General features: G+C 37.4%; 1 pseudogene; it reads right to left on the minus strand.

The window, feature by feature from the left end:
• Window positions 1–282: 282 nt before the first annotated feature.
• Window positions 283–12991, minus strand: LOC103256488 (annotated as a pseudogene).
• Window positions 12992–13863: the final 872 nt, after the last annotated feature.

Raw genomic sequence — 13863 nt, forward strand, 5'->3', positions numbered from 1 at the left:
AATACCACCACCACCACCTCCAGTGCACATGTGCACACACACACACACATATACACACAAGAATGCTTGGGAAATCTCAGGGATATCAAAGGTCCTACAAAAACAGGGTAAGACATATTCAGACATAACAGGTGGGCCAAAATCTAACACCAAGTTGAAGGAAACTAACAGAGGGGTCAGTTGCCCAGAAAAGAAAGTAGACATGCCAAGAGCAGGTTTGGTTCCCAGTCAAGTTTACCAGTAATAAGTCATGTGTACAGACTCATACAGACTTTCACATCACTCAGTGAATTTTCATAAATATTTATTGGTGTTATCCACAGAATTTAAGCTATTGCTCTATTTAAAAAACTTCAAATTCTACAGTGAGTTTGTCTATAGGTATTTTCTTATATTTTTTCTATCAAATTTTTGATATTACATACAAACAGAAGTTTTTGTAGGTGAAGGTTTCATTTTCTTCAATTCTGAAACTGACACACGTCCTCAGGAAAGAAATTTCTATAAACAAGCATTCAATATTTGTTAATAATCATATGTTCAAACTATAAAATTTTATCCTAATTATTTGATGTTTAATGCAATTAATTTTGTTGTGAAGGCTTTTGTGTTTTTCCCTGAAATGTCTCTGACTTTAATGAAGGATTCTGATCATTCAGGATGTTGAAAATTTTCTTCTTCATATGAAGTCTCTGATATACAATAAAACTGAATTCTTATAGTTCTGAAATGTATTATGTTAATAGGATTTCATCAGTCTAATAGAGAGACAGCAAAACAATGCATTTAACTAATAGGTCAAATCTGAGAGCTCAATGTAAAACAAACTTAATTCTTGCTTGAAAAACAAACAACTGATAAAGATCTGGAAGCAGAGAATTATATTCCAAACAGTTATTCAGACTCCAGCTTCTTTTTACCTTGTGCTACACCACATTCAATACACAAAAGCCAACTTGCTATGGAAATCATCTCAATCCCACCTTACTGGATCAGGAAGACTATAAGATGTTTAAGGGCCAGGACTAAATGTAATATATATCATTAGCATCATATTCTTTGGTCAGTCCACCTGGTTGACTGAGATTCGGATTTTCAACAAGCTATGAGCCTAGTGGAAAAGGAAAATGTTAAGGAAAACAATTTTCCAGTCTACATGAAAATTTTCCAGTCTCTGCTGTGTGGTATAAAATAAGGTATGAGTTAATTCAGGACTTTTCAAATTCATGATGTGTTAGGGTTTTCTCTCTGGTATGCATTCTGATGTGATGTACTCTAAGAGCTGCTTTATGAGCAAAAATTTTCCCACATTCACCACATTCATAGGGTTTCTCCCCTGTGTGAATTCTCTGGTGTATTCTGAGAGTTGAATTGTGGGCAAAAGTTTTCCCACATTAATTACACTTATAGGGTTTCTTCCCTGTGTGAGTCCTCTGGTGTACACTAAGTTGTGACTTCTGGGAGAAAGTTTTCTCACATTCATTACATCCATAGGATTTCACACCTGTGTGAATTCTCTGATGCACTCTAAGGGTTGAGTTAAGGGCAAATGGTTTTCCCCATATATTACATTCATAGGGTTTCTCCCCTGTGTGAACTCTCTGATGTGCACTAATATATGACTTCTCAGAGAAAGTTTTCCCACATTCATTACATTCATAGGGTTTCTCCCCGTGTGAGTCCTCTAGTGTGCACTAAGGTGTGACTTCTGGGAGAAAGTTTTCCCACATTCATTATATCCATAAGATTTCACACCTGTGTGAATTCTCTGATGCACCCTAAGGGTTGAGTTAAGGGCAAATTGTTTCCCACATATATGACATTCATAGGGTTTCACCCCTGTGTGAACTCTCTGATGTGCACTAACATATGACTTCTCAGAGAAAGTTTTCCCACATTTATTACATTCATAGGGTTTCTCCCCTTTGCAAGTCCTAAGATGTGCTCTGAGATGTGATGTCTTGGAGAAAGTTTTCCCACATTCATTACATTTGTAGGGTTTCTCCCTTGTGTAGATTCGGTGATGGGCCCTGAGGGCTGAATTATTGACAAAAGTTTTTCCACATTCATTACACTTATAGGGTTTTTCCCCTGTATGAATTCTCTGATGTGTACAGAGGTGTTCTTTGGGAGAAAGTCTTCCCACATTCATTACATTCATAGGGTTTCTCCCCTGTGTGAATTCTTTGATGCACTATGAGGACAGCCTTATAGACAAACGTTTTCCCACATGTTACATTCATAGGGTTTTTCCCCTGTGTGAATTCTGTGCACTGAGGTATGATTTCTGAGAAAAAGTTTTCCCACATTCACCACATTCATAGGGTTTTTCACCTGTGTGAATTCTATGATGTTTACTGAGTTGTGTCTTTTGAGAAAAAGTTTTCCCACATTCATTACATTCATAGTTTCTCTCCTGTGTGAATTATCTGATGTGCTCTAAGCGCTGAATTACGGGCAAAGGTTTTCTCACATTCATTACACTCATAAGGTTTCTCCCCTGTGTGAATCCTTTGATATGCTCTGAGGGCTGAATTATGGGAAAAAGTTTTTTCACAGTCACTACATTCATAGGGCTTACTGTGTGAATTCTCTGATGTGCTCTTAGACCTGAATTGTAGGTAAAGATCGCCCACACTCATTACAGTCATAGGGTTTCTCCCCTGTATGAATTCTTTGATGAGCTTTGAGAACAGAAATAAGGGCAAAAGACCTTCCACATTCTTTGCATTCATACGGTTTCTCCTCTGTGTGAATTCTCTGATGTACTCTGAGGGTTGAATTATGGGCAAAAGTTTTCCCACAGTCAGTACGTTCATAGGGTTTCTCACCTGTGTGAATTCTCTGATGTGCTTTTAGGGCTGAATTACAGGTAAAAGATTTTCCACATTCAATACATTCATAGGATTTCTCTCCTGTGTGGATTCTCTGATGTGTATTGAGGTGTGTCTTGTGAGACAAAGTTTTCTCACATTCAATATATTCATAGGGCTTGTCACTTGTGTGAATTCTCTGATGTGCTGTGAGACCTGATGATGTGAAGAAAGTTTTCCCACATTCAATACAGTCATAAGGTTTCTCCTCAGTGTGAATTCTCCAATGTTCTTTGAGACAAGCTATCTTGAAGAATGTTTTCCCACATTCACTGCCTTCACCGAATTTCATCTTTGTTTCTGTTTTCTGATGTCCTATAAGGGGCGACCTGTAAGATTTGCCATAGTCATTGTTAGCATAAGTTTTCTCCTTTGTGTGAATTCTCACATGTTCACTAAGGTTTGACTTCTGACAGAATGTTTTCCCACATTCATTACATTCATACAATTTGAATCCCACATAAGCTCCAGAATGCTGAATAGAGTGTGAACTTGTACAAAAGGATTTCCCACATTCTTCATACTGAAGTTTCTCCCTGAATGAGTCCTCTGATATTGAATGAGGTGTACTTTCTGTTCTTCTTTACTCAATGTTTTATCATTGTCATCAATGAATATTATTTGACAGAGGCTTCTTTTGTTTTTCCTGGATCTCTTTTATGTTGTCATCATTTTATAATATCCTAAAATGAAAAAATTTGAAAACACATTATAAATCTTATACTTTTCATGGAGAAGGACTTGTACCCATGTTTTGTTATGTATTTTATTCAATTGTTTCTGATCATGTTTCCAAAGACTAAAAACGCACAAAAACAGATACTCTTTCTTGTTCCTCATCCATAATGTTTAAAGAAATAGGTATTATTTTCATCCAAGATGAAGTAGGCCCTTTCCTCCCAGATCTTCCTTCTTACAAATAAAAATCCTTGCAAGAAAAAAAAAATGAACATACACTCTACAAAATAGAAAAATGTGAACCTCAGGACTTAAAAAATGACACAGCAGAGAGTTCCAAAGCGTTTCTTTCTGCTTCCCATATATCCTAGACAGACTGCTGAAGAAACCTACAATCTGGAGCCAGCAACAAAAAGAGCTCCAAGGAAAAAAAACCTGTTTCTTCTAGGCAAAAGTAGTTTAACAGAACTGAAAACATGTTTCACAACATCCACATACTCATGCAAAACAAGAATGGAACACTTTCGTGGTTCCATGAAGGCTGACCAAGAAGCTAAACTTCCACTGCAACAGATACAGATGATCTGTGTGCTCTTGTAATATTTCCCTCCATGAACCAAATGGAGAGATTACAGGAAAGATTATAAAGGATCCTGAGAAAGTCCCATTTTTGGGATATGCTGGAAGATGTCACAGGAGCTGCTGCCAAAATTCTGCCTAGAAATATATTCTTATCGGCCAGGCTTGGTTGCTTAGCCTATAATTCCAGAACTTTGGGAGGCTGAGGCAAGTGGATTGCCTGAGCCCACAGGTTCAAGACTAGCCCAGGCAAGGTGGCTAGACCTCGTTCTACAATAAATAAAAAAGTAGTTGGAAGTGGTAGCACCCGTAGTTTCGGCTAGTGGAAGGTTGAGGTGTAAGAATTGCCAGAGCCTAGTAGGTCAACATTGGGGTGGCCTGGGTGACTGACTGACACTCCAACTAAAAAAAAAAAAAGAAATATATTCTTATCTAATTTGTGGAACAAATATATTCATCTGCAAGGGCAAGAACAACAAATCTGCTGTTTTAAGGCACTAGCAGTCACTTATAGTAGCTAGAGGAAGAAAAGCAGCACAGAAACATGAGAAGAGGCAGGAATACCTGGTAAGCCCAACTATATGAAGAAGAGATAAAGTAGCACTTGTGATAACCACACCTTCAAACTTGAGGACACAGTGTTTTCAACAACAGCTAAACTCACATTTTCTCAAATGCACATGGAATGTTCATCAAAATAGAATGCATTCTTAGCTGTTAGACAAATCTTCACAAATACAGAAGAACAGAAATCATACAAAAGATGTTCTTGAGCTACAGAGAAATTATACTAGAAATTAATAAACACTTTTTTACTTGAAGAAATATAAAATATTTATAAATGATATTCTTCTAATGTACCCATGGATGAAAGAAGGTGGTTCAAATAAGATATTTTGAAGTGTATGAAAACAACACAAAAATACCGAAATTTGTGAATGCAACAAAAGCAGTGCTCAGACACAAATATGTGGTTTAAAACTTTTATATTTGAAAAGAAAGATCTCTGGATACTTAAGTTCCCACTTTAACAAACTAGACAAAAAGAGACAATTAAATCTAAAGAAAGTAATGGAAGAAAAACAGTAAAGGTTAGACAATAAAACTGCAAACAGAAAACACAGAAAATCAAACCAAAGCTTAGTTATTTAAAAAGATTTTTTTCAATGGTAAGTAGACAAAAAAAAAAAGTCACAAATTATCAATTTCAGAAATGCAAGAGGGGAAATTACTGACACACCAGACATTCAACAGATAATAAAACAACATGGGCGACTATAACAAACTAAGGTGGCTTAAACAACAAATATTTGTTTTTCTCAGATCGAGAGGCTGGAAATCTCATAATAGGGTGCCAAAACAGTTGCATTCTTGTGAGTGACCTCTTTGGGTTATAGACTATTCTCATAATAGCCCCACATGGTGGAAAGTAAGTTACCTAGCTGTGGTATCTTCTTGTGAGGACATTTTAACCTATCTTTTTTTTAACCAGTAAAAAAAAAAATGTATTTGAACACTCTATAAAGAAGTGGTAGGAGAATATGGATTATAACCAAAGGGAGTTTTTTGGATTCTTAGAACTTTATTCCTTTGTTTTAGAACACTGATATCATATTATTTGGTTCAGTAATTCAAATCCTTAAATGTTTTCTTTTACCTGTGCTCTCAGGCTAGACTTTAATGTACTTATTATCTGAATTCAAACCTGAATGATAACAGAACATGAAATCTAAATTATTTTACTTTTATTGACTAACAACTTTACCATTCTTTTATAACAATTTTTCTAAATTTTGTATTTAGAGATAGCTTATTTAGCCAGTCAATATGCTCTAATCATTTACATATAGTGACTGGGAGATATGCTTGATCTAAATTATGTCAATCTTTATGTAATGCCATTTGTTTATATGGCTTCACAACAAAAACTTTCAATAAGTGAACATCACTTCTAATAATTAAGATGATTTTACTTATTCTTCTAGGAATTATATTGAAAACTATAACTTTTAAATTTCTGGAATCATTTATTAGTACAGACAAAGGCTAAGGTGCATATGAAAAGATGTTTGACATCATTAGTGACAAAGAAACTGTTATGGTCTGTGTCCCATCCTCAAATTCATATGTTGAAGAACTAACCTCAAAGAATACCGTATTTGGAGACAAGGCCTTTAGGAGGTAATCCAAGTTAATCCAGTAGCACTAGTATCCTTACAAGAAAGGGAAAAAACACCAGGGTGCTCTCTCTCTCCCCCAGTGGCTACGCACAGAGGAAATGTCATGAGAGAACACACCAAGAACTATGGCTTTCTGCAAGCCAGGAAAGAGAGGCCTCACCAGAAACCAAATTACTGGCATCCTGATCTTGGACTTTCAGCCTCCAGAACTGAGAGAATTTCTGTTGTTTAACCCACTCAGTCTGTAGTATTTTATTTTGACAACCCTAGCTGCCTAATAAAGAAAAACAAATCAAAATCACAAGGAAATGCCACTTCACAACCACCAGGATGGCTGGAATCAAACAAATGTTGGTAAGAATCCGGAAAAATCAAAATCCCTATGGGCTGTTGTTAGGAATGGAAAATGGTGATGTCATTTAGAAAAACAGCCTGGCAATTCATTAATCAGATAAACACAGAGGTACCACATGATTCAGAATTTCATGCCTAGGCATAAAAATATATGTCCATGCAAAAACTTGTAAATGAATGTTTATATCAGCATTATCCATAATCGCCAAAAGGTGGTAGTCCAAGTATCTACTGACTGATGAATGGAAACACAGGCAGTATAACCAAATAATGAAATAGTATCTGGCTATAAAAAGGATGAAACACTTATATATTCTATAATATGAACCTTTTAAACATCAAGTTAAGCAAAAGAAGCCAATCACAAATGACCATATACTATACAAAATGTCCAGAATAGGCAGATCTGCAGAGACACAAGTAGATTAATGTCTACTTAGAGCTGGAGGAGTCAAGAGTATAGAAGAGTGACAATTAAAGTGTACAGATTTCTTTTTGAGGTGATAACGTATGTACATAGAGTTGTCCCTTGGAGGATGGGATCTAGGATTCCTTTGAATACCAAAATCTATGGATGCCCAAGTCCTTGATATAAAATGGCACAGCATTTACACATCCTCTGGTATATTTTAAATCATCTCCATATTACTTATCCTCATAAAACAGACAGTAGATAGTTGTATACTATATTGTTTAGGGAATAATGACAAAAAGTCTGTTCATTTTTAGTAGAGATGCATTTTTTAAAAATAGTTTCATCTATAATTGCTGGAATCCACAGATGCAGAACCCATGGATACAGAGGGCAGACTGTATCTATGAAAACATTGAAAGCCATTGAACTATACACTTTGAATGAATTGTATGAAATGTGAATTATATCTCAATAAAGCTGTTACCCCCCAAAAAACACAACTTTTTAAGGTGCTCTGCCACAAAGATCTAACTACCCCAAGGCTCCTTCTGTCAACACTCACTCACCTGGGTTCTTCTGGTTTAGGAATTTGACCTCTAGGGACCATGGTTCTTCTCCTTGCTCCAACTTGAGGATAACCTTGGGTTTGGTAATGCAACACCCTGTAATGAAATAATTGAGGGTATAAATGGACCAGATCCATGAGCACTTAGATGGAAAAAGACACAGCTATAAAAGCACTAACTGAGAATATTCATCTGATGTTTTTGATTTTTTTCTTGTTTTTGTTTTCGTAAAGGCTTCAATTACATTAGACCTTTTAGTCCAAAGTTAATGAAGCCTTTAATCTGTAGTTAATAAATATAAAGAATCTATGTGTCTTGATAATTTTTTAAAAAAGCAAACATGCTGCAGAAGGAGTCTTGTGGCAGGTCCGCTCACCCACTGAGATGAGGTGGCCGTAGTTCTCCAGCATCACATCCTTGTATAGGCTCCACTCCCCAGGGCCCATCTGCCACCACTCCTCCCGGGTGAGCTCCACGGTCACATCCTCGAATGACACAGATCCCTTCAGCAACGTATTCTGTTCAAGGTCTCAGAATTAGGTGACACAGAAAATACCTGAGAACTTTTCCTGTTTACTCTTGAGGCTCAAAAACAGTTGGTTATAGAGGCTTATTTTGGACCAAATTTCATCTTAAAACTTGTCACTCAGCTAGTTTAAAAGGTTTCTAATTTACCATACCACATCTATATACATTTATGAATTCCAGATATTTTTAAGACAGAAAAATTCAATGTAATTAACCTTGTACAACTCTTCTTGCACATTTCTGGGATGATCGTATTCTCTAGGAAGTTCACAACCTCCTTGAACATCATCCCTGTAGATACTGGGAGCCAAGGAAGAAAGACATGTGATGCTAGAGAGATACCTGTCCAAACTTATGTATAAGTAAATATATGAAAACAGAGAAATCTAGAGCTCATGAAGAACAAGGAACAGCTTACAAAGAAGTTGGAACCAATGAGACCATAGTAAGAAAACACTATGTACACTGAAGTAACAGCAATCGACATAATAGGATATAATCACAGAGCAGAAGCAGCAACCATTTGATGATTGTTGCTTGAGGTAGCAACCTAGTCTAGCTGTGTGAGAAGCCTCTCTCTCTGTTTTTTTTGTTTTATTTTGTATTTAATTGACAGAAAGACAAATCTTTCCAATTAGATCTCACTTATACATGGAATCTAAGACAGTAAAATGCATAGAAGTAAAGAAAAAAATAGAATGGTGGTTACCCGAGTCTGGGAGAGAGGGAGAGAGGAACAGGAGATGTTGGTCAAAGGATACAAAGTTTCCATCAGACAAGAGGAACAAGTTTTCAAGATACTGCACAGCATGGTGACTGTAGTTAATAATAATATAATGTATGTTTCAAAATAATCAGCTTCTTGATGGTGCCAAAAACTGACAATATAGAAACAAAAGGAAAAACATGTGAGACTTTGAGTAAGAGATCTGTTCAGGTTGCTACAAAAGGGTGTGTGAGACATAAAGCCGGAACTGCCCTTTAAACCAATATACATGATTTCAGAGCACAGAAGGCAAGTCTAGTATGAAGACAAACACTTAGGAGTCATTAGCACTCTAGCTGGTAACTGAAGTTATTACAGACAATCAGACAGCTCCTTGAGCACATTGGGATTAAGGAAAAAGTACCCAAAACCAAAACAGTTGAAGACCACATATATTAAAGAGGCTGGTAGAAGATGTACAGGGAAGAAGTCAGAGAAGGTTTCTGAAAAATAGTAATAGAATCCAGAGAGGATAAAGCCTTAGAAACTAAGAAAAGGGAAAGTTTCTATACCAAAAACTTCAAATTCAAGCTAATAAGTGATGTCAGCAAAAATACTGAAGTTGAGAAAATTCTCTCTTCCATAAAAGTAATGAGAAGCTGGCAGCAATTACAGAATCAACTTTTTCTGCAAGCTAATCAAAGGCTTCAAGCAATCTATACAAGAATATTTATACAAAAAAATTTATACATTATGCCTGTAATCCCAGAGGACTGCCTGAGTCCAGGGACTTGAGAACAGCCTGGGCAACTTGGCAATACCTCGTCTCACAATAAACCAAAAAATTAGCTGGGCATGGTGGCACACACCTTTAGTTTCAGCTACTAGGAAGGCTAAGATGGAAGGATCACCTGAGCTCAGCAGGTTGAGGCTGCAGGAGCCATAACACTCCAGTATGGATGACACAGTGAGACTTCAATTGAAAAAAAAAATTGAAAATGTTTTTTAAAAAGGCTGCAACATTGGGAGACCCACAGTTCCACATCATCTTAACTTGTCCTATTTTCATCCATCTCTCTAGTTCCACATTAGCTTTGAGAACCCATCATCTGAGATAAGAGCAAAAACCAGCAGCTTGGCAACCACCGGATGAGGCAGAAGTGGGTTCAAGTTGTCAAAGGCCTGCTCCCAGAAAACTGTCATTATTTGACATAATAGGATGGTTTCCTTGAAGACCTCACTTACAAGGCTGATTACTGAACTAATGCAGAGTTTTCACCCAGGATGAAAAACTGTGCTCCAAGGCATTAGTCAAAAACATTCAAAGGAAATTTTAACTTACCTGCTCCCTGGGGTGGTGGATAAACAGTTGGGGTAAGTAATCATCTAATAAAAAGCTTTATTTAAAGGACAAGCTGGAGGATGAAATGTCCATAAAGGTTTTGAAAAACTCTGATATATTCCTGAGAATTGAGAAGCCCACCTATATGCACTGAGCTGAGAATATGCCCAGGACTGTGATATGCTCAGGAAGGACATGAGAAGGCTCGAAGCTGTCACTTCTGAGTGATCTTAAGGTTTGGAGACATCAGGAAGTAAAGACAAATACAGAGTTGTAAATGACCTGGATGACTGCTAGAGAAATGCCACAGCATTCACAAGGCCCCCTGGAAAAGACTGGGACACATGCTTGGTTTCAGGCATTTAAGGAAATTTCTGCAGAGACTTCAGCTGCCACACACAACAAACACAGGCACTACTCAATTAGTTTTAAAAAGTCACTGGAAAGGCCAGGCACAGTGGCTTATGCCTATAATCCCAGCACACTGGGAGGTGGAGGTAAGAGGATTGCCTGAGCCCAGGGGTTTGAGACCAGCCTGGAAAACATAGCAAGACCTTGTTTCTACAATAAATAAAAAAATAAGCCAGGCATGGAGGCATGTACCGGTGGTGCCAGCTACTTGGAAGGCTGCAGAAGGATCGCCTGAGCCCAGCAGATGGAGACTGTGGTGGCAGTGAACATGCCACCTCACTCCAGCCTGGATGACAGAATGAGACTCCAACTCAAAAAAAAATTCACTGGACAAATTTCAACAACAACCCCTGGGAGGAAAGAAATTCTTCTAGAGTTGCCATATTTTATTAAAATATCCTGGTTTCAACAACAAAAATTATAAAACAAGTTCGGGCACAGTGGCTCAGCCTGTAATCCCAGCACTTTTGGAGACTGAGACGAGAGAATTGCCTGAGTCCAGGGATTCGAGACCAGCCTAGACAACTTGGTGAGACCTCCTTTCTACAAAAAATCACAAAAACTAGGCTGGTGTGCTGGTGTGCATCTGTAGTTACAGCTACTTGGAAGGTTGAAGCAGAAGGACTGCTTGAGCCCAGCAGGTCGAGGCTGCAGTGGCCATGAGCATGTCACTGCACTCTAGTCTGGGTGGCAAAGAGTGAGACGCCAACTTAAAAAAAAAAATTACAAAACAAGAAAAAAAAAGTAAGACCCATATGGAGGAAAAGAGTAACCAACAGAAACTGCTCCTGAGGAAGCAGATATTGGACTTCACTAGACAATGACTTTAAATCAGTTATTTTAAATATGGTGAAACACTTAAAGGGAATGATATCTGAGGACTGAAGGGAAGTATGTCACCAAATAAAGACATAGAGGCAGAAATTATAAAAAGGGACCAAACAGAAACAGTAAAATTAAAGAGTACATTAACTAAAATGAACATTTCACCAAAAAAGTACATTCAATAGCGGAACTGAATAGGTGGAAAAAAGAGTGAAGCAACTAACATAACACGTCCATTGAGACTGTGCAGTGAGAAACAGAAAAAAGTAATAGCAAAAAAGTGAACCATAGAACAACATCAAGCTTACCAACATATGCATACTGAGAGTACAAGACAGAGAAGGGAGACGGAAAGGGTTGGACACAATTTTTGAAGTAACAGTGGCCAAGAGGTTCAAAAATTTGAAGGACATCATTAATCTACACACTCCGAAAGTTCAACTACAAGTAAGATAATCTTGGAGAAAGAAATCCACACCTGGAGACATTATAATCAAAGTTTTAAAACAGCCAAAGACAGAGATAATCTTAAATCAGCAAGGGAGAAGCAACCTATCATATTCAAAGTTGATTTCAAATGAGAAACCATGAAGAACAGAAGGCAATAGGATGACATATTAAAGTCAATAGGACAAGAGGAGATGATGAGTCCATGGAGATGGCAGCAGGGGAAGGACAGGCCAGTGGAAAGTATCACTCACAGAGAACCATTCCAGGACAAAGTGAGAAGCAGAGGCAAGGGGTGAAGAAAAGTCAAGTGAGGAAAGGATAAGACAATGCCCACCGGATTTGATTACAATCCAGTAGGGTCACCGGAAGCCACATGTAAGTGGTAAGAAAAACCAAGGCATCACACAGACATTTGAAGTTGAATGCCAAGTATGGAGACATCTGAAAAAGAACAGAATTTTAAATCATCTGCTAAACAACCTGAATATCATGGATACTCAGAATATTTATGGAGTGTGATTTTTAAAGACACTCAGTTGATTCATTGCAAAAATGCCTCATTTAGCCCCATGTTTAAATTCTTGAGAAGTGAGTGAGTGAGTAACGAGTGAGTTAGTGCTCAACATGACATTTTCTACTTCTATCAAGGAAAAAGTAAATAAAACATTCTATGCTATGTAATCAGTTACTACTAAATCACCTACTTGTAGAACAACAATTATATCAGGCTATTTTCATCTTTGTATTTCATGAGGATTCAGTTTGCTTTATCTTTCTCATCAATGTAAACATTTATGTAATGTCTGATGCTCTGCCAAGGTAATTAAAAACCTCAGAAATAAATGTGGAGCTCAATTTGGTAAATGTGTACCTGCAGAGGACCTGCATCTAGCTACCCACATGCTGCCTTTGCTCTGGTAGTCTTATTTCTGTATCTTCTGTGAATGTATCTGAACCATTTGTCTCTACTTTTTCATATCAAAATACAGATACATAAAATCTACCAAAATCCTTAAAAAGCCCTTATAAAAGTTTGTATAACAAACTGATTATTAAGAACCAACCTCACCTGAGCCATGTTCATTTTCTGCTGCTCCTCGAAGAGACTATACACCTGGGAAGGTTCACCTGGAGAGGAGGAAAGAACAAGGGGGTCATGAGAGACTTGGTCTGCCTTACAGTTCCTTTGAGGAGTTCTCAATTATGACAATTACAATGGTTTTCCTGATACCTAATCCCATCATGATTGAGACGTGTCTGCTTTCACCTGCCTAAAATTCTCTTCACACCCAACTGGAGAAAAGGTTTCCCAATGGGGAATGTCACTTTGACTCTTGAAAAGAGACAGAAGGACCACACAAAGGTAGCAGCACTTGAACACATTCATCTCTGATATTAAGTCCACTTAATCCTGCATTTTTCACTGGGTGTGGTAAAAACTGTGTTTTGTTAATTTAGTAGCAATTTATGTTCCTTGTGACAAAATTGTAAAAATAATACAACAGAAGAGTAACTTAACATGTTCAGGTACACAGAGGTGAAACCCTCTATCCTCATTCAACCTAATATCCCCCCAAAAAAACAACTCAGGCGGGATTAGTGAGCAAATTCTTACTGCCTTTACACCCTGAGTTAGACCTTCCACAGAAAACTCTAAAATAAAGATGAAATGTTTTATACAAGGAATATGTTTTTCAACTTTTTGCTCAATAATGGTTGCTGATTCTTAAAAAAGACCTTTTGATAAGATGCTTATGACTCACCTGTGTGTGAACAGCACTGTGCTTAGTTCCTGTGTCTGCCCTGGGTGACTGTACACAAGTCATTAATTTCAGGCCCCTTAAGAGGAGGAAGCCAAAAAGCCCCAGAATTCATTTATTAAAAAAATTGTGTACTTATTCTTACATGTTCAAACTTCAGTCACCCTGAAAGCACTCTTCATTTGATGCAAGAAAC

The sequence above is a fragment of the Carlito syrichta genome, unplaced genomic scaffold (genome assembly GCF_000164805.1).
Source record: "Carlito syrichta isolate Samal-C Ts95f unplaced genomic scaffold, Tarsius_syrichta-2.0.1 Scaffold289671, whole genome shotgun sequence".
Taxonomy (NCBI): Eukaryota; Metazoa; Chordata; class Mammalia; order Primates; family Tarsiidae; genus Carlito; species Carlito syrichta.